General features: G+C 34.1%; 1 long non-coding RNA gene across 2 annotated transcripts in view; it reads left to right on the plus strand.

Annotated features, from left to right (window-relative positions):
• The window catches only part of LOC123608760, a 279,816-nt gene that overhangs the window by 124,735 nt on the left and 129,596 nt on the right, over window positions 1-25,485 (plus strand). For both annotated transcript variants that reach the window (XR_006717427.1, XR_006717426.1), the window contains exons 2-3: window positions 7,041-7,125; window positions 19,448-19,474. This is a non-coding gene — a long non-coding RNA (uncharacterized LOC123608760). The remainder of the gene's footprint in view (window positions 1-7,040; window positions 7,126-19,447; window positions 19,475-25,485) is intronic.

Consider the following 25,485-nt stretch of genomic DNA (forward strand, 5'->3'; position numbering starts at 1 on the left):
AAATAAAACATTTAGAAAAAAAATTTTTTTAAATAAAAAAAGGAACCATTTGATCATTTCAATAGACATTTGACAAAGTACAAACATAATTTGACAAAGGACAACATCCATTTATGATAAGAACCCTTAACAAAGTAGGTTTAGAGGGAACATACAACAACATAATAAAGGCCATATATGAAAACCCACAGCTAATATCATCCTCAATGGGGAAAAACTGAGAGCTTTTCTCCTAAGGTCAGGAACAAGACAAGGATGTTCATGCTCACCACTTCTATTCAACAGAGTCCTGGAGGTCCTGACTACAGCAATCAGACAACAAAAAGAAATAAAAGCATTCATCAGGAAGGAAGAAGTAAAACTTACACTATTTTCAGATAACACAATACTATATGTAGACAACCCAAAAGACTCCACCAAAAACCTGCTAGAACTGATAAATGAATTCAGTAAAGTCACAGGATACAAAAATCAATGTACAGACATCTGTTGCATTTCTGTGCACCAATAATGAAGCAGCAGAAAGAGAAATTAAGAAAACAATCCCAGGGGCGCCTGGGTGGCGCAGTCGGTTGGGCGTCCGACTTCGGCCAGGTCACGATCTCGCGGTCCGTGGGTTCGAGCCCCGCGTCGGGCTCTGGGCTGATGGCTCAGAGCCTGGAGCCTGTTTCCGATTCTGTGTCTCCCTCTCTCTCTGCCCCTCCCCCGTTCATGCTCTGTCTCTCTCTGTCCCAAAAATAAATAAAAAAAAAAAAAAAAAAAAAAAAAGATGAAAAAAAAAAAAATTTAAAAGAAAACAATCCCATTTACAATTGCACCAAAAATAACAAGAAATGTAGGAATAAACCTTATAAAGGGGTGAAAGACCTGTATGTACTCTGAAAACTATAAAACACCGATGAAATAAATTGAATATGACACAAAGAAATGGAAAGATAATCCATAGTCATGGATTGGAAAAAAAACCAACATTGTTAAAATGTCTATAGTACCTAAAGCAGTCTTTAGATTTAGTGCAATCTCTATCAAAATATCAATAGCATTTTTTAAGAACTAGGATCATATATTCTAAAATTTGTATGGAACCACAAAAGACCCCAAATAGCCAAGCAGTCTTGAAAAAAGAAAAGCAAAGCGGGAGGAATCACAATTCTGGATTTCAAGATATATTACAAAGCTGTAGTTATCAAAACCATATGGTACTGGCACAAAAATAGACACATAGATCAATGGAAGAGAATAGAAAATGCAGAAATGAACCCACAACTATATGATCAATTAATCTTCTACAAATCAGGAAAGAGTATCCAATGGGAGAAGTTCTAGAAGGCAAATCTGATGAAAGGTCAGTATTTGCCAGATGCCAGGGATGGGGCCAAGAATTACCTACAAAGCAGCACAACAGAAAGAAACTTTTGAGGATCAAGGAAATATTCTATACTTTTATTAGAGTAGTTGCATTACTGTATATAATTGTCAGAATTCATCAAAATGTACACTTAAAATAGGTGCATTTAATTGTGTGTAAATTAGAAATCCATAAATTGATATAAGAAACATGTTAAACCTGCTTTGATTATTAGCAAAACATCTTTTTTATTTAATGTTTCTTTATTTTTGAGAGAAAAAGAGAGAGCATGAGCAGGGGAGGGGCAGAGAGAGAGGGAGGCACAGAATCTGAAGCAGGCTCCAGGCTCTGCGCTGTCAGCACAAAGCCCGACACGGGGCTCCAACTCATAAACCTCGAGATCATGACCTGAGGAGAAAGTCGGTCACTGAACCGATTGAGCCACCCAGGTGCCCCTTTTAACAGAACACCTTAAACCTATCTGCTTGCTATTAAGAATACAAGCTGTTTTAAGAATGTGAAACAAGGGTACAAGTAATCCACAAACCCAAGCATTGTGCCTTGCAGGAAGCATGTCTGTAAAAGCTGTCTGAGTATCCTGATTTTGTTCAATTCAATCAAATCTTTACACCTAGGGAATAAAATTCTGATCAGGTGGTTAATTGGGTCCGGTTCTGATATTTCTAATTTACCAAAATCTGAATCTTTATTTCCTAACAATTATAAAATGAGTACATGTTCTTATAAAAAGCAACACAAGGTAGAAGAACATCCATCATTCCGTCACCTAAATAAATTATTGCATTTTGGAGTATTCCTTTATTTTTAATGCAATTTTTACATGTCTCTGATAATATGGTGAGTGCTATTTTGTGAGCGTGTTTCTTACTCAGTATTAAATCATTAACATTTTCCCAAGTCATTAAATATTCTATAAACATCATTTTAATAACTGCATAATGGCTCATCATATGCCTGTACCATAATTAACGATTACTCTTTTAATGGCATTTAAGTTTTTTTTTCTAAACAGCAGTCACACTGCCTGGCTCACTGAAAGTACAATGAAATTTTTGTTGAGTGAGTGAATGAGTCATAAACAATGTTGTGAAGAACATCTCTTTGTCACAACCTCTGTATTTTACGAGAAGCTAAGATAAATTTCTGGAACTAGAATGTCTATGGTAAATATATAAAAAATGTCTTAAAAATGTTAAAGGCACTCAATTCATTTATCTCAAGCTTTTATCTTGAGAGAAAGATGAAAATGATATTATATCTGGGTTTTCAAAAGTTAATTAAGACACGTTTTAAAATAATTGTGTTTTAGAGAGTTACAGTTCATTTTGAACAGGCGATTTATTTTAATAGTGTACTAATGTGATCAGTTAAAGATAAAACTCCACCTCTGCTTCTTTCTTCCTTTTCTTAAAAAAAAAAACAACAAAAAAACCAAAAAACCTCATGGTAATCCTATCTCCAAGAACATTCTGGTTTTATTTTTTTATATATATTTTTAAGTTTTTTTATCTTTTATTTTTGAGAGAGACAGAGAGAGAGAGGCAGAGGCAGAGACTGGCTCTGCACTGACAGCAGTGAGCCGGTTGCAGGAACTGTGACATCATGACCTGAGCCCCCCAGGTGCCCCTAAAAACATTCTAGTTTTATATTGTCTCTGGTTCCACTGTATTTCTTTAACTTCAGTTTCTAAATTCAAGATTTCTTGCCTCGATTATAGCTTCTGCTGCTGTTTTGTCATTACTGCCTTTTTCATACAGTTTGGTCTTTCTGTAAATTCATTTCCACTCTGGCACTTACTGAGTAGGAGATTCTAAGAAAACACAACTAGTCTGTTGTAATGGTGGCAGAGTTAACACTTTTTTTTCTTGTCCTCTGCTCTATATTAATCTGCCCTGGTTTATTTTCCCAATGCAGCAGCAGGCTGCTTTTTGTGTTGATTCTTCTTTGCATTATTTCTCAAAGTCAAACTTCCTCATTCCTGAAAGGGTGAGTTTTAGGCCCTATTGAACACATTTCAGGTCTTCTAATTAAGTTGGCTGTGAAGGTGAGAGTGCTGGCTGAGGATCTGGCTCCTTGGCTGGAGAATTGCTTGATGCTGGCCCCTACCTACTCCTGTCTATTCTCTCTCTGATCTCAGCCTTTCCTATGCAGGGAGAGGTTATTGAGCCTGATGCAATGATATCGAGCTAGAAAAAAGGATTTTCTTGCAATATTGCTGCTAAGACATCAATTTGGAAGGCTCTTAATTTCTTTGTAGTCTTTTCTAATTTCTCCATTTCTAATTCTCTTTCATCATAATTTGGAATAGTTGTTTAACGTAAAAATATTGTTATTTATTTTCAAAAGACTGCTTTCCTGAGAGAGAAGTCACTTTTTAAATATTTATTAGATAAATTATGTCATGTACCTTATATAAGTCATGCCCAGGACTTACATCCGTATCCATAAGACCCAAATAACCAAACTAGTGTGTTTTCTTGATAGTTTAGCCATCCTAAAAATGAAGTCCATATGCCACATACGTAGTCTGCCTGCTTTTGCAAAGATGAGTCTGAAAAAAGTAAATAAAATAGTTGCAGCAATTCAAATGATTAAGTAACAGCATTTCAGTATTTCATATATGTTTCGAGGAACATTTATTCTTTCACTTCTTTGAGTAGAGTTCAGAAACTGTCTGTTTGAAATTTTAGAATTTCTATGTAGCTTTATAAAATCTGTGAGGAAAAAAACGTGGCTCATTGTTTCCCTCTAGGAGATGTATTAAAACTGAGGTACAAAAATCTGAATACAGGTGAATAAGAAATAGACCAGACACCGCAATGAGTAAAATTTCCCTCTGAATCAATTCAGTCTCACACTGTATTAAAATGATCAGTTCCTACCCCAATTATTTTCCAGTAGTAGAAGTAAATGCTCTCTTAAGAAAGTAACATCATATAGAACTTCCAATTATCTCTCTAATTTCTCACGTAAAACATTTTTAAAAACTATCAAGCATGTAAAAGTTAATTAACTGAAAATGTAGAGAAAAAAAGAACTAATCTATAGGAAACTTAGATATTGGTCATATCAGACAAAAATTCACAGAACTTGAAATTATAATAATCTAATAAAAATTCTGAAAATAGAAAAATAAATTCTGGAAGTGGATAATATACTAAATATAGTTAAGAATACAAAAGATGGGCTTAACAGCAGAATAGACACAGTTTAAGAGAGAATTAACAATTTGGAAGAGAGGACAGAAGATAATATCCAGACTGAAACAAAGAAAAAACAAAGGATAGAAAATAAGTAAAAATGTAAAAAATATGCAAAACGTGGCTAACTGGTCTAACATATATGTAATTGAAGTTATAGGAGGATAAGAGAAAAAGAATGGGGCATAACCCATTTTTCTGTAGTAATGAAGAGGTAATTGGTTTAGAGTTTTCCAAACTGGACAGAAAAAAAATTGTATCAGACATCCACAAGCTTTGTAAATTCCAAGTAGAGTTAACAAACAAAACAAAACAAAAACAAAACCACCTAAAAACAAGTACTACATAGAAAACTGCTGAAAACCTAAGATAAAGAGACAATTTTTAAAGTAGCCTGAGTAAGAAGCTTAGTTTCACAAGAGTAACAGAAAGACAGATGAAGAAATAAGCCAAGAAATAGAAAGACTTGGAATTCAAGAAAAATATGATCTAGACCAGGAGACTGAAGATATCCTTGGGTTGTTGCTGAAGGGATTATCTTAGTATATCAGCTGTGCCCAGATTTAGAAATTCACTTGCCCAGATAAGAGAATAAAGGCATAAAATATCCAACCTGTTGAAAAGTTCCCTTGTGGTTGCCTTTTCTAGGTCACAAATGACAGCAGGAGATGCCCCAATAGAACTGGACTTTCTTATTTTAGTGGGGGAAATAACAAGATCCCTGGTAGAGGCCAAATAAATCGGGATGCATATCTATCATAGACATAGTAGAAGCAATATTTACCACAATAAATCTTGGGAATGAAAAAAAAAAATCTGACTGCTTTTGCAGAAAAGCTCAAATATTTTACAAGGTTATTTGCTGACATGTGACAGTAAATAAAGCTGTGATATCTTGAAACTCAATCTAAAGCTTTTTAGGCTAAGCAATACTATCTTCAATTTTAAAATGCATTTCTCTCCATTATAAATGAGTTGAGAGATACTGTTTAAGTGGCTAGTCAAAAAGTATGGCTCAATTCCCTTGGCAGCTGCCCATTTCCTTGATTCCATTACTATGCACTTCATGAGGTCCTGTCAATGCCGCCAGCTGAGTAAGGGTCAAGGGTTTGGCGAAAACAGGTGTTGCTCAGACCATTTTACTTGACAGTAGTGAGCACTGAGGTCACTGACCCAATGGAAGGAAAATAGGCCCAACAACGGTGGCAAGCTGTATGTGTGACATTCCTTGCCCTCTTTTCTACATTCATTTCCTTTTTGACTCATGGTGAATCTTTTCTTTTTCAACAACATAAGGAATGCCTGTTGTTTCTGGGCCCTAAAAGGATTCAAGTCTAATGATACCTGTGGATTGTTGAATTTTCAAGACAGGATGAAAAGTTATATTAGGCCAGTGTCTGGGTCATTTAGTGATAAATTCTGACTTCTGTCAAGAAGCATAAATAAAATAAAATAAAATAAAATGTACAGATGAATTAGGCAATGATTTTTTTTGTGTTTGTTTAATCTGCTTTGACTTTAATTTTCCTACATACAAGTGGATATAATGGTTTTTTTCATTTGACTTCTTTTTCTCTCTGTTTATTTTCTTCAGATTTCCATTGCTCTATTTTTCTTTTTCTCTCTCACAATCTTTCACACTCTAGGTTGCTTATACATATACACACATACACCAGCACATTTCCCTCTTTAAATAAAGGGTAAGGTTTTATACAATATTTTGAGATTTTTATTTCAGGAGTATTATTAAGGGATGAAAATTGGGCATATTTTGAAATCTTTGAAATATAGCTGTAAGTCATATTTCTACTTGATGCATGCCACACAAAATTAAAATATTCCTGCCTTTTACTGTATTTTTAGATTCTTTTTAAAGTAGCAATCTTCTATAAAGATGCCATCAGGTGGCATTAAGTGTCTTAAATAATTTTGCAAAATATAAAAGGTATTTCACTAGATACTCCTATTATTATTTTATAGCTTAGGTAGTATGCAGCCTTCTAATACTCTAGAGTATTTATGAAGACAACTGGGAATTAATTTAATAAGTATTGAGTTTAAAACCACTATAGCATATTACATTGCCTAAGTAATACCAGTATAAATGGGGAAAAAAAGTTAAAGAGTATATCAACATGAACATGATAGTTAAAAGAAATATCATTATGTACTGTGATGGAATGATAATGTTATGAATATCTGTTGGTATATTCCAGCAATTAAAAGAATCTGTTTTTTGTAAGTGGAATAGACACATTTAATCAACATCTGTCAAATTCAGACTTGAACAGCTAAGGGAAAAACCAAAGGCAATGATTGTGGGGGGTTTATATTTATAAGGAAATAGTATATGGATCAGTTTGTAAGCTTCTTTTTTGATAAAATGAGAAATACCAATTGTTTTCCATAAAACAAGTTTACTTTTACATTTGACATTTAGTTTGCACATGTTTCTTTGTTTTACTTTTCAGGCTCAACTTTCCTACATAATTAAGAATTTGCAGCTTAGGCACTGCCAAAAACCACATCTGCACTGAAATCAATTATCTGTGTTTGGTAAGTGGGGCCGAAAACATTTGATAAATATTTTTTGTCTGAGGTAAACTTCAATGTTCATGTTTTAGCTATGATTTTATTGAAGACACTTAAGAAAATTTCTAAACATCTCTAAGGATTATTTTTCCCAAACTGCCTTGTATTTTGGCAAGGTGGGGGACTTGCTTTTATGGATATATTTAATCTATTGTACCCAAAGCCAGAAAATTCTGGTATACTGCCATTCGTTTTTTTCATTTTTTTAAATTTTTTAAGTTTTATTTATTTATTTTGAGAAAGAGAAAGAGCATGAGCAGGGGAGGGGCAGAGAAAGGGAGAGAGAGAATCCCAAGCAGGGTCCTCGCTGTTAGCACAGAGCCTGATGTGGAATTCGTTCGAACTCGTGAACCACGAGATCATGACCTGAGGTGAGATCAAGAGTCCAGACACTTAACCAACTGAGCCACCCAGGCAGCCCTGGTGTTCTGCCATTCTTAAATAAAAAAACGGGAAAGACCAAAACTACATGCCTTTCTATAATCCATTTGAATCTGGTAGTTTAACTTTCCATCAAAGTCAAGCTCAAAGCAAAATACTTCTAATTGATCATATTAAAAAATTAAAACTTACTGGTCTTAGTCTGCATCATATATCATCATATTGGAGACCAGTTTCAACATATAAATTTAGGGAGACAGAAACATTCAACCTGTGGTATCACTCTTCATTGCTATTTCTTTCATCACTTTATTCTATAAAGATTAGGAATTCAGATACCAGGATATTTTACTTCAGTGGTTCATCCCATCTTCCTTAGAGAGTCAAAACTTCCAAAATACCTATACATTCTCTGACTATACTTGGCCCTTGGCCTCAGTTTTCCCTTTGGCACTTTCTGTTGTTGTTTTTTTCCTGAACATTGAATTATGTACACAAAAATGGGCTGTGATTTTCATCTTTGATAATATCAGCACAAAATACAAAATTCATCCATTTATTACTGTTGCTAGTTAAATCATTTACAAAAATGATGACAAACAATGAGCAATATTACAAAAGCAGTTAGAGTGTGGAAAAGTTAATCTAAGATCAGGGTATAGAAAAAAAGTATAAGGAAACAAAAGGTTGAGAAAGAGGAAAGACAACAAAATTTAAGAGAATTGATATTGAGTGCTAATCCATTCAATGAATATTTTTTGAACAGCTAATATGTTCTAGATGCTGATCTATTTCCATGATTTGCCACTAATCACTTTGTATTGATAATTTTTATGTTAAATATTTTTCTGATATAAAAGAATGGCTTTTTGTAGCAAAATTCTAATATGGAAAAATGTCTAAAAAGAAAAACGAAAACCTCTTTAATAACATCCTTGAGTATGAAGCATTGCTAACATTTAGTATATTGTCTTTTTTCTCTGTATATACTGTTTTTATTAAAGTGCAAGTCTAAATACTGAGCATATATTCTCATTTTTTAAAGTTAGCTTTAGTTTTTATTAATTTCCCATCATATTAAAAATCTAAAATATTTTAAATGTCTCTATGATATTTCAACAAATGTCTGTACCAAAATACATTTAATCCTTCCCACACTCAGGGTTTGAGGTTATTTACAGTGTTTTGTTGCTTTATCTAATGCTAAAATCAATATTCTCATTCATATATTTTTGTTTTTTCTTCACCACATACATCCCCAAAATAAATTCCCAAAAATGTAACTGTGAACATAAAACATAATTATATCCAACAGAATTATCTCAATAGAAATGTGTAGTAGTACCTTGAGACTATGCCTAATTCTTGGTTTCCCCTTACCCTACTGTGAGTAATACTGAAAAAAAAAGTGATTAGTAGAAAAATTTTTGTTGATAATGAATGAAGAGAGTATTTTGTTTTAATTTGCATTAATCTGACTGAAAATGTGGTTGAATATTTTTCATATGCTTGTTAAGCATTTGTATCCTTCTCATATCATAATAGCTTACTGAGCTATTAGGTTTTTTCTTATTTATTAACAAGAATTTATTATATATTAATATTATAGATGTATTTTTATATTTATAATAAATTTCCCAAGTATCATTTGCCTTTTCATTTTTTATATATGTTTGACATACTTAATTTTGACCAAACTCAAATCCTTGGAGTTTTCTATTATGATTTCTTCATTTATGTTTGGAGTCGATCCCATCTAGAGAATTGAAAAGTAAACTGATAGAATTTCCTCTAGTTCTTATTTTATCACCAAACACCTTTATTCTTATGGAATAATTTTGGATTATGATATGAAGTATGAGTGCTGATTAATACATCTATTCTCACAAGTAAATTTCGCAGGTGAACTTTAGGATCATTTTGCCATTTTGCTATTAAATAGTATATCAGTTTCAGGAAATTTCTCCTTCAGATTTTGTTTAGCACAAAGAATAGATACTTCTTAAAATTTTATATCTAAGAGAAATTTAGGTCTCTTTATTCAAATAATATTGTGAAAATTACAGTAACACAAAAATAAAAACTATAATATAATAATGAAGTATATATTTTATAATATATGATAATGTGATATTATATTTATACTACTATATAGTATACATTGTACAGTATAGTATATTTTGTATTACTATATGTAATATACTAATATAAAGCTGAAAGTTTAGTAATAAAACTAAATTATTTTTAGGTGATTTCATGTTTTGGTTTAAATCATTTATTAGTGTTTTATTATTTTGTTGACATTGCAATTCTATTTTATATCATTTTATAACTGATTATTAAAGGTATTAGGAGAGAGATATAAAGAGGAAAATAGTGCTATGTTAAAAGCTTAGACTTTTGATTCCAAAGTGCTCAGGTTTTCAATACTAACTTTGGAAAAATGCATATTTCTGGTGAAATTATGTGCCCACCAAAGAATTCTATTATATAGAATTATTATATAATTAATTATTATATTAATTATTATATAATTGTGAGGGTGGGAGAAAGATACTTGAATATATGCAAGATATACAAGAATATCACTAATATACCCATGTACCGCTTCTGTGGGAATAACTCAAAGCTCTAAATGAAATGAACACTAGAGAAACCTCAACAAGGGGATGAGAAAGAAGAGGGGAGATACTGGGATCAGTAAAACTTATACTGTTTCATCCAAATTTACCATTTGCTTTATATAATGCATATAATGGGAGTGTATAATATAAACACTCTATCAAAATCCTTGAGAAAGGACAGATATTCTGTAAAGGAAACTTTAATAACAATATCAAATTTGAAATATGTAACCATCTCAACAAAACATAGAATTTACGGTTGAAGATGAGAATAAGCTGGGGAAGGAAGTAAGGAAGTAAAATTTTTCCAAATGTCTCTTCTTTCTGCAGAAAAAGAGAGAAGAGTGAAAGGAATGGATTTTATTCCTCTGAGCTAATCTTATTGCAGTGGGGGCTAAGTCTTGGATAAAAGAAAGTAAAGCATTTTGATGTACATAAGAGTGCATCTGAGTGGGGAAAATATCTAGCATATTCTTTTCTAATCATGATAGAGAAATATATGCCTGATTATGTAAATAAGAAAAGGAGAATAATATCAATAACATGATAACTTGTAGTATTACTTTCAAATTTACAAGTAGGGAAGAAAATGGGTCAAATGAAAACAAAATAAAATTTGGTACCTAAGAAATATATAATTAAGATCAAAACAAAGTCAAATTTATAAAACAACACTAAGCAGAAACAGACTGAATTTTCTCATTAGAAGACAAAAAAAAAAAGGAGGGATGGGGAAAGAAACACTAGACAAAAGTAAAGAAGGTAAAATGTCAGCGGTCATATTAGACATATTGTAATCAGTGTTAAAAGCCTGAAAATGAGAAAGATACCAAGCTCTGATAACACACTCCAGTTTGAAAGGTGATATGCCATGATCTTGTATTTGACAAGGCACAAAATAGCTGAATCTGTTTTTAAACGGATATTTCTATTATCCTCTATCAGGTTTGGAGAGAGATAGGAAAAAAAATTGTCATACAAAATAAATTGCGTATTCTCTATATATTGGAGTTTATGTCTCTTGAAAAGGGAAGATACTTATTTTGGGTGCTCTGAAAAATTTGCAAAAATCTGACCATACTTGGCAGAAGAAAACGTTGAAAACTTTAAAACAAAAAAGTTTTTTGCAGGTTTCATTATTGATTATTACCAAATAAATAAAGCATAATAAAAATATAAAAAATGCATTCATTTTGTGGAAAATACAAAAAGAAAAAAATCACTTTATGACAAAATTGTAAAGACATAGCAAAAGTCCTAGCAAAGGAAAATGCATTAACATCTTGATAAATAAAAAAGAAAAAGATTATAAATTATTTTACAAATTAAAAAAACTGCAAAATAAAGTAGAAAGAGACCATCCTAAAGTTAAAAATAGAAATTAAGAAAGTAGAATACAGAAAATAGTAAAATTTAAAATCAAGACTACTTAACATTTGCAATATACAGATGATTTTTGACTTAAACCAACACATAGACTTGGGTTAAATATAGATATGAATCTCAAATATGTAAAATGCACTTAAAAATTAAAGAAAACCATAATCCTTTAAAATGAAAGGCTTTTACCCTTTAAAATAAGTTTTAAAAATATTGAGCAAACCTTTCACAAAATAGGATGTACAAGCTACTAAGAATATGAAAATTTTATCAAAAATTGTTTTCCATCAGGGAAATGCAAATTAAAGCCCAATGGGACATTCCTTCACAGTCATTAGAACATCAAAAAATTAAGATTAATAATGCCAATTGTTAGCAAAGTTTCAGAGCAATAGGTACCTTCTTAAATTGCTGGGGGCGGGGGCGCCTGGGTGGCGCAGTCGGTTAAGCGTCCGACTTCAGCCAGGTCACGATCTCGCTGTCTGTGAGTTCGAGCCCCACGTCGGGCTCTGGGCTGATGGCTCAGAGCCTGGAGCCTGTTTCCGATTCTGTGTCTCCCTCTCTCTCTGCCCCTCCCCCGTTCATGCTCTGTCTCTCTCTGTCCAAAAATAAATAAACGTTGAAAAAAAAAATTAAAAAAAAAAATTGCTGAGGGCGGGAGTTGTAAAATGGTAGAACTACCTAGGAAGGTTATCTGACAATTCCAATCCTATGTATTTACCCAAGTGAATTAAAAACATAGTCATAAAGTAATTGTTCAAGGGTATACGTAGCAGCTTTATTCATGATATCTAAAACCTGAAATCAGCAAATGGCTCATAATATGTGAATTTGTAAACAAATTCTGATATAATCACAGAGTGGATTACTACTCAGCACTATAAAAGCAACAAATTACTAAGACTTCCAAAAATCTTTTAAAATTATTATTATTTTATTGTTATTATTGTTGTAATTGTTATTATTATTAGCTAAGATGAAGCTACATACAAATGCCAGACATAAAAGAGAATACTTTTTATATGATTTCTTTTTAAATGTTATATCACCATATGTTTCTTTTTTTTTTTTTTTTTAATGTTTATTTATTTTGAGAGAGAGAGAGCATGAGCAGGGGAGGGGCAGAGAAAGAGGAGGAGAGAGAATTCCAAGCAGCCTCTGCATTTTAGCACAGAGCTGGATATGGGGCTCGAACCCACAAACTGCAAGACCATGACCTGAGCCAAGATCAAGAGTTGGACGCTTAGCCAACTGAGCCACCCAGGCATGCCTGTATGATTTAATTTATATGAAGTTCAGGAACATACATGATTAATTTATGGTAATAGAAATCGGAGCAATGGCTGTCACTGAAAAGAATAATGAGAGAACTTTCTGAGGAAATTGTAATGTTCTGTAATTTGATTGACTTTGAAGTTACATGGATATATACATTTGTCAACCAGGGCACATATAAAATAATATTCATCAAATAATTATTTGTAAAAGCAAAATCATCATTATAATTTATGACAAAAATTTAGAAATATGCTAAATATCTATCCACAGAGAATGATTATAAAATGCCTAAGGAAATTGTAATGTAGTGCAATACTATAGTGCAATAGTATACTTCAGTGAAAACTTGAGGAATTGCAGATATACAGAACAATATGAGTGACAAACACTGAAAAATACCGTGTTGCAGAAAAATACATGTGGTATTATTCCTGTTAAGAAATGTTTGAATCCATTTCAAATTAAGCAATGTATCTAACCCATAAGTAGAAACATCATAAAGCTATGAGAAGAGCCATAAAATTAATAAATCCAAAATTTGGGAAAGTGGATGCCTTTGAGTTGGAAGACAAGGGTTAGTTATGCATGTAAAGGAATACAGGGAGTTTCAAATGTTTTTGGAAAAAAAGGTTCATTTTTTTTAGCTTGGTTGTGCATTCTTTTATATATGTGAAATATTTAATAATTTATAAATTGGAGTGAAGAGTCACTAGAAAAAGATTGTTTTATGTCTGAATTTTATCCATACCCAGGAATACAATTCCATTGTGATTGAAATTGTTACAAAATATAAGCAGCAACAGAAATCTACCCAAAACCTGATAAGAGGAGCATAAACTAGAGAATTATGAATCAACTCTTTTATTAGCCTTGAGTTAATATGGTAAAAATGTCAATTCTTTAAATATTGATTATTAAGTTTAATGAAATTGCATTTGGAATCCAAACAGAACTATTATGGGAATTAGATAAAATGATTTAAGCTGTATATGGGAGATTAAATAAATAGGAGTCTATATAGATAGGATAAGTAATCAATAAATTGGACTGCTATAATATAGCATGTACAAAATAAATTCCAAATGGTTTGAAAAAGAATCTCCACATATAGTTTAGATTACATATTCAACCTGGGTTTCTATGAGAAACCTTCTTAAACAAAAATGGAAATCCGGTTGCCAGAAAAGAATAAATAGGCATGTTTGATAACGTAAAAATAGAAATTTTGTATTGCAAAAGATCATATTTTTCTAAAACTTGAGAGGCAATACAAAAGTAAAAAAATTGAGGTTCTCTTATATTGCTTCTAACACTGCTTTGTAGGATATTGTATATTGAGTGAATTATTTAATTACTATAATTAGATGACTGCTTTAAACTCAAATGAAATCATCAGTCAATAAGTATGTTTCAAGGCACCTATTATGTTCCAGCCCTATTATAGGTGTGGGGGACACAGCAGTGAATAGAGCCAAAGAAGAAACACCTGCCCTTGTGGAGCTTACACTCTAAATAAGTGAAATATATAATAAACAAAATAATATGCAAATTGTATTTCAAAGAAAATAGTATTTAGGTATGTAGTATGTGAGATAATGATACAAGCAGTGGAGAAAAGCCAGAGTAGTGATATAGGGAGTATGTCAGTGTGTGTACGTGTGTATGTACAATTTTATTTTTTTTAATTTTTTTATAATGTTTATTTACTTTTGAGAGAGAGAGCACAAGCAGGGGAGGGGCAGAGAGAAGGAGACACAGAATCTGAAGCAGGCTCTGGGCTCTGAGCTGTTAGCACAGAGACGGCGTGGGGCTCGAACTCATGAGCGGTGAGATCTTGACCTGAGCCAAAGTCAGACGCTTGACTGACTGAGCCACCCAGGCTCCCCTGCGTATGTACAATTTTAGACAAGATATTCAGGGAATTGCTCACTGAGTAGGTGACAGGTGACTAAAGACCTGAAGGAAAGAAGAAAACAAGTCATGTGACTATTCAAGCTAAAACTATTAGAGGCAAATGAAAGAGCAGTTCAAAGGCATGAGTTGGGAACATGCTACGTTTTTTGGAGGAGCAACAGAAAGGCCAATGTGGTTATAACATAATGAGCTGGGTTGGGGGCAGTGGAAAGGAAGGGACAGGTGATAATGGCAAAGAGGTAACAATGGACCAAATCCAGACTCTCCACAGTAATAGCAGAAAAGGCAGAATATATAGTCAAAAGCAGATTGCCAGAATTAAGAAAATTCAATAAGCTTGTGGAAATTCTCTTGCATAAGTTTCTGTTTTCTCAGTGAAATAGAAAGCAGGGTGGTTGCTGAGAGCGAACATGAGGGAGGAAATACTGGAGAATTGTAGGAGGAGGTGATCTGAATAAATCATCATTGTAGGTGATGGAGAGAGTGAATGGAACTATAGTACCATTGAGCACCCAGAACACAGTTGAGATTTGTGATTATAAATGTAATGTGAGTTCAGGAAGCATTTTGTGTGTGTGTTTCTCCAGCCATACTCAGTACAAATGTACGTGCCGGAAGAGACAGAGTTGGATTTAACCAGTTTGGTTGTATTGCTATTTGCTACAATGAATTGAAAAGGAGTGAGGGAATTTGAAGTGTATGTGGGGGAGTAAATAGAACTAACTGAGGAAGGTAAGCTGTGTAAACAGGTGAGTGGGGACACAAGGATGAAGACCATAAAAATCTAGTCGAGTCAATAGATTATTGACTTCCAGGTCCTCTGGAATTGAAGGTTGTTAAAAATGGTGTTTAAGAGAATAAGCTGAAAACATTAGATGTTATATATCAGTCATAGGTTGACAATATTGGCATGTAGTTATAGAAGAAAACACCTGCATTTCTCACAAAGTTTAAAGATAAATAATATCTATTAGATTCATGGAAATTCCAATTCAGTAATTTGTTTTGGACACAGGATTGAAGAGGCACTTTGTACAATATTTAGTAGTCTACTTGATAACAAGCTTCTCAAAAAAAAAAAATAAATAAAACCTGGCTAAATGTATTATTAAATCCATAGTTCTGTTTTTCATCATTTTTTTCAAAAGCATTTTGGAAGCCATTGATAATTTCTTGAGTGACATTATTTTATCACCTCTGAGTATAGGGATTTTTATATGTTTTAAAAAATACCCTTTTCGGTGGATGCCTTATATTTTAATGCTGGAATCAGCAGTATCCCAATGTGACACCAGACAAAACATTGACTTTTAAATGAATCATTGTTTTCTTTTGGAACTAGAATTAGAATAGCTGATTCATCCACAATCTATTATGTGTACATTATTGTTGCTATTGTGATAATAGAGAATTTTATTTATTTTTATGCAGGAGTATATTGTGAGTACACTTTTAGTCAGCTTGGGTTTAGCAATCCTGTTATATTTGTCCTTAGAATGTCTTTCACATGTTCGAGGTTTGTACTTGAAAAGTTTATAAATAAATAAATAAATAAATAAATAAATAAATAAATAAACGTATTATTTTTAGAGAATAAATTTATTCAATTGTGAAAAAATACCCCTTTCAAGCTTTAATACCCATTTGTTCAGATACATATAATTTACATGTTTGTGTCTGTTTATTTGTGCATATGTATGTGGGGCTTTATGACTGACAGTCCTTTTTAACACTGATTCTTAAATTTCATATACTGAAGCATCTTTAAAAATATATGTTCCCATGGGGTGCCTGGGTGGCTCAGTCAGTTGGGTGTCTGACTTCGGCTCAGGTCATGATCTTGAAGTCCATGAGTTCAAGTCCCATGTCAGGCTCTGTGCAGACAGCTCGGAGCCTGGAGCCTGCCTCAGATCCTGTCTCCCTCTCTCTCCGCCTCTCCTCCACTTGCACTCTGTCTCTCTCTCAAAAATAAAGTAAAAACATAAAAAAAATTAATAAAAAAATATGTGTTCCCATAAAATAACATTTCCCACCTACTCTCATCTACTTATGGTGGTCATTTTTTCTACAATGTTCACTTTCCATTCTTCACATGTCTTTTGTAAGGTTCCAGTACTAGAACTTCAGTCCTAATCTACCATAACATTTATTTTTGGCTGTTGAAGACATGTAGGTCCTCTGTTTTAGGGAACTTGAATATGAAGTCACTTTGTTATGCTATAAATGTTTGTAGAAACAGATTTCTGTAAACACAGTTAAAAGTATTTTTTCAATACAGTTTTAATTTGAATTAAATTCCTATTTCCTGTATACACATAACCTCTAAAAAAATCCCTAGAATTTTAAAGTTTTACAGGGAGGAGGGAACTTAGATCATTTTTTCTAATTTTTTTTAATGTTTACTTTTGAGAGAGAGAGACATAGTGTGAGCAGAGGAGGGGCAGAGAGAGGGGGAGACACAGAATCTGAAACAGGCTCCAGGTTCTGAGCTGTCAGCACAGAGCCCAACACGGGGCTCGAACTCACAGACCCCGAAATCATGACCTGAGCCAAAGTTGGACGCTTAACCAACTGAGCCACCCAGGCGCCATGGAACTTTGATCATTTGTTTTAACATTTTGCATAATCTGTACAAGATGATAATAAATGTTCTATTTGTTGTGTACTCTATTTTCTAATAAGACTGTCACAAAATATATTAGAATGTTAAAAATTCTGGGAAGTCCTGTAGCAAAGAAATCTGACCAAATTCAATACAGCTTTTCTCAAACATGGTTGATATCAAAATTACTACCCGTCTTTGTTTTTTGCTGAAAACCTATTAACATCTCATTGAACAAATTGTTCTCAGAACAGTTTAAGAAATTCTGTTCTCTCCTTAGATGAATAAACAGAGACATGGTATATTAATATGTTATTCTAAAGTATATGGCTATTTACTAGCAGAAAGTATCAGAACTAATTTGGACTCCCAATTAAGTGTCTCTTTCTTCCTGCCATTTGTCTCCTGGTATTTTCTTATTCCCAGTGCTGTATTGAGCCATTTGTAACACTAATCCTGTCTTTGTTTAAAATGCTGATATTTTGTTTTTGATTTATTTGTATAAATTTTATTTTTAAATATTGATTAAAATATTATATATCTTGGTTACTGAGTTTTGTGTTGTCCCCTATATTTTGTGCATGAGTGCCCCATTCACCTAGCCCAGTTCTGGGTTGGATTATCCCAACAAAACTGTATGTGTCTCCTCCATTCTTGGAATATCCAAATCATTCCATATTCCAGATTATTTTGAAGTATGATGAATTAATTAGGTCTCCACATCAAAACCCAATCTTTGGTTACTCTCATTCTTCACATTTATAGAGAGAAACATCCTAGTGTTTTCTGCCCTTTTGTTCCTGGGAATAAGAATATCCCTCCAATTATTTTGCATATTAATTTATAAATACCATGTAGATTATTGCACTTTCTGAAAGTCTGAGATTTTAATTAACTGATAATTAACAACCCAGATCTTACATTAACCAGTTCCTATGTTCAAGGGAATAAACTTGGGGCTGAGATAACATCTACTAGCTCCACTTAATAAAAATTCATATTCACAAGCTCAGTGGACTCTAATACAGCATGTCCCAAAGTATGTTTCAGAGAAGGGGATGTTAATAGGTTCAGGGCAGGGGGGTGGAGGGATGTAATAATAAAATTAGTTGGATAGATAAAGATCTGAAGGAAACTAAAGAGAATCTTTATTTCAGGACTTCTCAGAGCCTTTAATATGCTGATGTTCTCCAGGAATATGAAAAAAAAAAAAAAAAACTCTTATACAATGCGGTGTTTCTTAAACATATCTGACTGTAGAATCTTTATATATTTATCTGAATGTATGAGAGCTTTTGCACAAAACATCTGTCATTGCACTATTGTTTCACAGATCATGTTTGGAAAAGTATATCTCTAATAAGCTAGCTGAACCTGGATTGTGTTTTATAGAAAGTGTTTTTCAGATGATGTGTAATTCAATGTCCTATGGTACCACTTTGTTTTCCAGTAGTGGTTCACTTACCCCAAAAACCAGCCAGGACTCTTCTTGTGCATGAGAGAAATACTGAAAATTAATTGTTTTACTGAGTGGAAATTTATAAGAATAGACTATTTTTTTCTGATCATCATATCCAACTTTTTCACAGCTGAATGTTTTTATAACTCTTGGGTAGCTGATTTCCACTTAATGAAAGAGTTCTCCCTAATCAGTCTCATATGGAAGAGCTGATATGTTTACCCCTCTTGTCTCAGGTATTTCTGACCTGTTTACTTCAAAAGAAATTTTGAAAATGTGGAAAATCTAAACTTCCTTCCTCGTTATACCTGTATTATTTTTTATATACAATGCACGCCTAGACCATCCCTGAGGTCTAGAAAAACTCTTATTTTGCTTCTTTTCCGTGCTCTCAGAGATGCTGACAGAAATAATTCCTTGCCCTCAGAGCCAGTTATTAATTGGAAAAAGATTAATAGTGATCTGCTGAAAATTTAATGTGAAGTTTAAACCTGGTATTCCTGAAAAGATGTTTGAGAATAATTTTATATTTTAGAGAAATTTTGGATAAGTTCTGATAATAGTATTTTCAGCTGCAGACAAAGATCCAGTACTGACCACAGTTTAAAACCATTGTCTCTAACTCCTTCTCCATTTCTTTTGTTTTAGGTGTGGACACTTTGATAGCCTGTCAAGGTATGGTAACGAAACATCGTCCTTTAATAATAGCACAACAACTACCCGTAGTGCGCGTAAACTTATTCATATAAGTTAGTTCTCAGCTCTGAGCACCCCATCCATGGCTCATTCCCTGGCCACACACGTGGACCCTATTTGGATTCGAAAGGAATTTCCTCATCTTTAGCAGCCTTACTTTCAGAGTTTGAGTTTTTCAAAGTGAAATAGGTAATTGTTGTTTATAAAATATTATGATGGTACGGAGTCTGTAGCAACTAAAAACATCCCAGTGTTTGCTGCAAGGCATGAGGAGACAGTGACACAGCTCATTTCCTCAGCCGAGCTCTCTTTGCCGCCTTGTACAACACTTATTTCAAAGCACGCCACAGCTTAGAACTGTCGTGATCCCCATTAATATAAAATCATTGACCCCTGCTCCTGCTGGTGCGACTAAATTACATTCTGCTGCTCAGCGGCAGCCGCGCATGGGGCCAGCGCTTTTAGTCATCGCCAGGTGCCTTGATGCAGGCGCAGCCCCTCCTACGCCCAGGGTTTGCCTTTAATGAGGATTAGGCACCTTCAAAGATCTAGGAGGACCCACTCCCAGGATGGAAGCCTTTCTAATGGCATCTGGGCTTATCGTAGGCAGTAATTTAGTATCTCGGAGGAGACTGAAGAGAGATTCATTTCTCGCCTCTAAGAAATTGCAAGAATGTGTGGTTTTGTGATTGGCTTCCCCCCCCCCCTCCCTCTCCACCAGCACAAATTCAAGAGCATTATGCCTAACAATATCCTGGTTTTATAAAGCCTAGAAGGTGGATGTGGTAAAACAGTATCCCAAATTATGATATATCCCAGCTGAGGAAATTCCTCCTTTATACTATATTATATGATGTGCTGCTAATAGGACTAAACCCACTCACAGATGCCCCACGCTCATTTCATTTTTGTATTTCAGTGGTGGAATTTCCTTACTAAAGGATAGCCGGGTCCGGAGTGTGGTCTATCTTCTCATTGTGTGGTCTCCCTTTGCATCAGCTCCTCACCCTCTCAGGCCTGCCCTTCCACGTGGTTCCCTTGCCCTCTGAAAATGAGGGGATCAGGGGTCTGCACCTTCCTACAGAGGGTGTGGAATTTGCGGGAATGTTCTCTGTGCTGCTACAGCAATCACTCCTGCCTTGACTGTTAAGGGACAAAGCTGGAGAGCGCTAGGTATAATGAAATGTAGAAAGTAGTCATCGAACACAGCAAACATACTTAGATAATCCAAGTCCTCCCTTACAAAAATTGCAGAAAAATGAAAAAAAGTATTTAAGGATCGGTCACACATATGGTATTAAAATAAGTGTGATTATGTGAATGTATATACATATATTCACACAATTATTTGCAGTGTGTTTAGATTAGTTCTTTGTATAGCAAACTGTTACTCGTAAAAAGCTCAGAAATAGTTTAGCATCAGAATAAAATCTGGTGTTCAAAGTATTATTTGTGGAAAAATCGGATGTTTTTGTCTGGCGAGGGAAGAAAGCTATGTATTAAAGTAAAGCTGGTGTTTAATCCAGGAGAATCTGAGCTCTGATGAATCAGTTGGTTTTCTCTCTGATTTATTTGTAGTGAGACAAAATCATGAAAGTTTCTCAATCTAGTAAATGTCAACATTTAATTTTTAGTTTTTAAGTATATGCGGTAAGAAATGGTGCCTTAACTGAGTCAAAGTACACAGTGAAGCTAGTCAGCAGTATAAACCGAGACAAAATTTAATCAGTACTGTGGTGGTCACACTGTATATGGAGACTTTGTCTGAATTTTCTACTCTGATTCCTATCAGAAGAAACAAATTAAGTTTTATGGCCATAGGGAGTATTTGCAGAGAGTTCTTACTAACTGCAGAGAGGTTAAATGGTCTACACTATTTAATTACAAAATTTATAAATACTATTTGTTGATAAAAATCCATTTTAAATAAAAATGCACAAAAGCAACAGTAATAAGGAAAAATGTGAAATTTCTGCCTGTTGAGTTTATGGGATCTATAAATACACGTAAGTAATATAAAGAAAAATAGGTATATTCACTATACTTTGGAAAAGACATCGTTTTGGTTCCTGAAATTATTATTTTTTTTCCCTGAGGTTTAATTGTATTTCATGAGATTCGGTATCTGGATTAACAACTTGCTTCTGAAAGCTGAGACCCAAACAGAGGTCTTTCTTTCCAGAAGGGTGTCCTAACCCCAGTCACACGTCTGCTAATTTGGCCTCTCTCTCAATCTCAGAAGAACTTGCTGAACAGAAGTGAAACTATGCACGTGCTAATGGCTCACGCTCTGCAAACTCCCCTCTCTCCCCAAGAGTGTCTGGTGTGCAAAGCTGAGCTGGAACAAAGATACACTAATTATTCCCCATTAATGTGTCTGCTTGAATGGCCCTAAATACCAGAGTGATTAATTAGCGCGAGGCAGCCGGGCCAGGATGTCACACCCTTCCCTGCGTTTAAGTGTCGCCAAGGTTGTGCTCGAGTGTTGACAACAGCATATCTTTAATTTTCTCCAAGAAGAAAAGTTTCATCAGTACAATTAATTTGAGCTTGGCTGGCGTGCAGGAATAAATGTAACATGTGGAATGATATTACTGCTGTCTAGGCAATTTGTTTTTTTTTTTTTTTTTTTTTTTTTTTTTGCCTCCTTAGGGTACAGTAAAACTTTTTTGGCAACTTGGTTATTGAATAGTGTATTTCTATAATTGTCTCAATTTGGCTTAATTACTTTTGTGCACTTTGCAGCAAAAAACATGGATCATAAAATAGTAAGCGGTGATTATTCACAATAGCTGGGATGGATATAGATGAATGCGTAGATAAGAATTAGAAAAAGAATGGCATTAAATTTGGTATCCTTTCAACTATGCAATTTTCTCTCATGGATTGAAATGTACATCAGTGTTATCAAAAATAATTTGAGACCACTTAACCCCTAAAAGATATGAATCTATTCAAAAATATGTAACAGAAAAGTGCCTATTTGGCCTGATTTTTTAGGAGGCAGGTTTTGCTGAGATTTTAAGCTTTCCGAACAATATTTTGCCTCAATTAGACTCTCAACTACTAACATATATAAATCAGTTGTAAAGAATAATAGCATAATAAGTGATTTTTAACACTTTCATTATATTCCTTTCTTTTTTGTAATTTTGTCAAAGTGATTTCTTAAGGAAAAAAATTAACTCTATTTTAAAATAATTATATACTGTTTAGAGAAATAGAATGAATCAAATAAAGTTGCTGCGACTCATACTATTTTCCCTCTGTTTTTAAGATTGAGCTACAAACATAATTCTGGAACAGAAACAAAATACTGTATAATTGGGAAGTAGTGTGTTTCATTTGCTGCCTTATATTTCTTTGCTGTTGCTGAAATTTTAAATTAATTCATTTTGCTATGGGCATGCTGTCTCGTTTTGTTTTGTTTTCAAACAGTGGAAAGAGAAAAAAATCAGAGTGCCATGCAACCGGCAGCATGGATGTTCTTCTCTTTTCTTTCACAGTCTTCCTCAAGCTCTATACAGGCCCAAAAGGCTATTCAGCAACAGGGGTGAGAGCACTGAGGGAGAGAAGGGGTCACCTCTCCCATCTCTCCATGTATCTCATTGTTCTTCCCTTGTCAGTGTATTTCCCACACACCATCTCCAGCCACTCTGCGCCTCATCCCGGCTGCTGCTTCCATGACCCCCACAGCATTATTCTCTCCCCCTCTGCTCCCCACATCTATGCCTTTGTTTTCTTTTTTAATTTTTCCCAGACTGTTGTTGCTATAAGCCCATCACTGCGATATAGGGTTGTAGAAAATATTTGTTGGAACAACTAAGCAGAAAACAGAAGTTTCTCAGTGCGGTGATCCCCAGCTCCTACTGCATCTAATTCTTGCCTTCCTTCCATTCTTTTGCCTCCAATTCTTCCACAGGTTTACACAGTGTTTATTCACTTCTCGTGGAAGCAGCGTGTGTAGTGAAAAAAGCGCAGTCTCTAGGCTGGAATCTCAGTTTTACTACTCATTAATTGTGCAATTTAAAGCAAAAAAAAAAATCACTTAACCTTTTGAGCCTCATTTGCAAACTAGGATTATTAATATTTGCTCCATGGAGATGTAAATGAAATAAGAAATCTGATTCCTCATCCACTTTGTTCAGCAGTCTGTTACTCTAGGTTAAGCAAAGGTAACTATTTTTCTTGGTGTTTCAGAGTTTATTAAATATTTGCCATACTCGCCACATCGATGGCAGGGCATAAAATTATTGGCAATACTTACATTCAGTTGAAATGATAGAAGTTCCATTCGTGAGTTTTGTTACTATTCCTCTGCCTCAAGTGCAGATAAACCCAGAGACAGTGAAATGGTTTCGGGCCTCTTTATATCAAAAGGCAAAAGTGCTTTCACTGAAATTTTTCACTTTAACTTTGAGACATGTGTGCATCTTTGAAGAGAGTAGAACCCCTAAAAAGCTGTGATAGTTCAAGCTAAATACCATCCATTTCTTCACTCTCTGTATGTGTACACTGCTTCTCACAACAAAAGATGGAATTTAGTTCCCCTCTTCTTGCCTGGGCTTAGTGACTTGTCTTTTTCTATAGAATGGTACAAAGAGAGATCCTGGGATTTTCAAAGTAGGTCATAAGAAGCTTTGCAGTTTCCCCTCCATTGCTTGGTATACTGGACTTATGATGCTTCCTCTCAGAACCTGTAAGAGGCTACATGAGAGAGCTACATGGAAAGGCCACATGTGGATGCCCTGGTCAACAGCTCGAGCTGAGCTCGCAAGTGACATCCAGCATGAACTGACCACCATCTTGGATGTTTAGCCCAATCAGACCTTCATATAACACCAGCGCCAGCCACCATTTGTTTACAAACCCATGAGAAAGCCCAGTTGAAAAGTTACCCAGATTTTTCTGTGTTCAATTCATTTACAAAAATATGAGAACTGAAACTAAAGTGTTGCTTTAAGGCACTAAGACCGGGAATGATTTGCCATATAGACAGACTAACTACAACAGGAAAACTACATCTGAGCATAATTTAAACATAATTTAAACATTTAAGCATAAACATGTACATCATAGTGGCAAATCAAGATCATATTCACAGCTAGAACTTGAATAATTGAAGGAGAAATTGTATTTATGTGTATCACTTGGCTTTGTTCATTCATCCATCCATCACAGGGCTACCATGAGACAGAATTTTTGTTTCCTATATACACTTTAGAATGTTTAAAAACAAAAGGTTCAGTCCCCTGATGCATATTGATTTAGAAATGTGCATCACAAAAATAATTTTTATAAATAAAGGAGCAGGTTAAAAATGTGTGTCTTTAAAAAGCCATTATAAATCATTTTAAGATGTTGTATGGAAACCAATTTGACAATACATTTCATATTAAAAAAAATAAAAATAAATAAAAAAATAAAATAAATCATTTTAAGAAATGAGGTTCTTAAAATGGTATCTTATCTGAAACCAAGATACCAGATTTTGTGCTGTAACTGATTTATCCTTAACTCTAAATTACATCGATTCCTAAGGACAAAAATTACCTGAACAGAGGTTATAATTTTATCAGTGTTTGTAAATATAGAATGTGAGAAGAAGAATGGAAGACTCTAACTGTTAAGACAATTACACTTATTTCCCCCACAATTCTTTGATAGGATCGTCCTAATGGTAGTGGCGTTAACTCTCACTCTTTTAGAAAGATCAGTGCCAGTACCATCTTACATGCTGTGGACAACGTTGGTCACAAAAATCACATCTTTTGGGAGAGCAGTAGATAAAAACAATTTAATTTATGGACTTGACTTTTCCAGAAAATACACATTTTTTCTTTTGCTTCTTGCCTTTGGCCTTCTTTGACAGTTCCATCTGCTTTTCTTTATCACCTTTGTGGGCTTGCTCCCTGATGGACCTTAAGTTGCAAGGCTCAAAGAGCAGAAACAGTTTATCAAAACAGCTTGTGTATCTTATAAAGTAGAAG

The sequence above is a fragment of the Leopardus geoffroyi genome, chromosome B2 (genome assembly GCF_018350155.1).
Source record: "Leopardus geoffroyi isolate Oge1 chromosome B2, O.geoffroyi_Oge1_pat1.0, whole genome shotgun sequence".
NCBI classification, from domain to species: domain Eukaryota; kingdom Metazoa; phylum Chordata; class Mammalia; order Carnivora; family Felidae; genus Leopardus; species Leopardus geoffroyi.